A 1,362-nucleotide genomic window follows, 5' to 3' on the forward strand; every position below is an offset into this window, starting at 1 on the left:
GCATTTTCCTACTTAACAGACTTATGAGTTGTGCGTAGCTAGTCTAACATGTATTATTCATCATATAAAAGAGTATTTGAACCTTCGCAATGCAATTGCAGAAGAAATGTATAAAATGAACCATAAACATGCTAAAACATAGAAACTATGTGAACATAAGAAAATACACAGATTTGTCTCGATTCTTGTTATTTAGTTCAAGTCTTCATAGATAAAATATTTCTAACCTTGCACACATAGCTGCAGACTTACCAAGGTCTTCGCGAACATAACTGTAGGAGCCTTCCCCTTTGCTCAAGTACAGAAAGATCTCCTAATTATAGACTCAAAAACATTACATTCGACTTAGCTGACTACCCTAGACTTGCTAAGACATCCATTTATATATTCTTTTACCCTTATAATACCATGGTCTGCAAACCATGGGTGGAGCTCAAAATACTCTAGATAATCCCATCCCTTTACAAAATATGGGGCTTTGACCCACCATAAATTCCCTTTGACTCTTATAACCCTGTGCTAATCATGCTCCGCTCCTCAAAATGCGGAGACTTTACATCACTCGAACAAAAACTTAGACCTGGGGGACCCCTATCCAACATTCATGATGTGAATATCCTGGATCCCCATATACCAGATACCTTTCCACTCTAGCTCATTGATGCTATATCTAGATCCAAACCCAGTGGAAATCTCATTCCTTATTATATCCTAGATAGCCAAATACTATATACCTTTTTTTCATTAGCTTATACATGATATCTAGATTCATATCACTTAAGGAATAATATAAATAACAACCCTCTATATTCCAAATAATTTCTTGAACTATTGTTTTAAATTCACATTTGGTTATTACAATGTGTTATTTTACTAAACCTTCCAAATTTTTGTATACCAGATACTTTTCCTTTGAACTTTACATCCAGCTCAAAATAAAATATCAGACTTGTTTACTCTAGATACATATGAGTGCCAAATACCTATCAAGCTTCATATACATGTCAAACGTTTAAGTATGAATTTAACTTTGATCCTATATTAAACATAAAGCACCACCGGTTTTGTTGAATTTCAACATTAATATGACTCATGTGAAGTAAATGAAACTAATTACGCCATAAGGCGTTCCATCTGAAATGAACTCCCTTCCATGCTACTATGTCTCGAGGTGGGCCGTTAGATGGATTGTTAGACGATTAAATAATCTCCAGCCATTAGATCACTGCAACATAGTCGTTCACCCTGAGGTCTCAAGTGACACAATGAAATTTTATGGGTCAGCAGCGGTTTTTGGTGTGCGAAGAAAACCTCTGAATATGAAAATCAAGGCGTATATTCCTGATTTCAAGCTTGCATTTG

The sequence above is a fragment of the Pinus tabuliformis genome, chromosome 5_2 (genome assembly GCF_031772625.1).
Source record: "Pinus tabuliformis cultivar Carrire ecotype Pingquan chromosome 5_2, CPIR1, whole genome shotgun sequence".
Lineage (NCBI taxonomy): Eukaryota > Viridiplantae > Streptophyta > Pinopsida > Pinales > Pinaceae > Pinus > Pinus tabuliformis.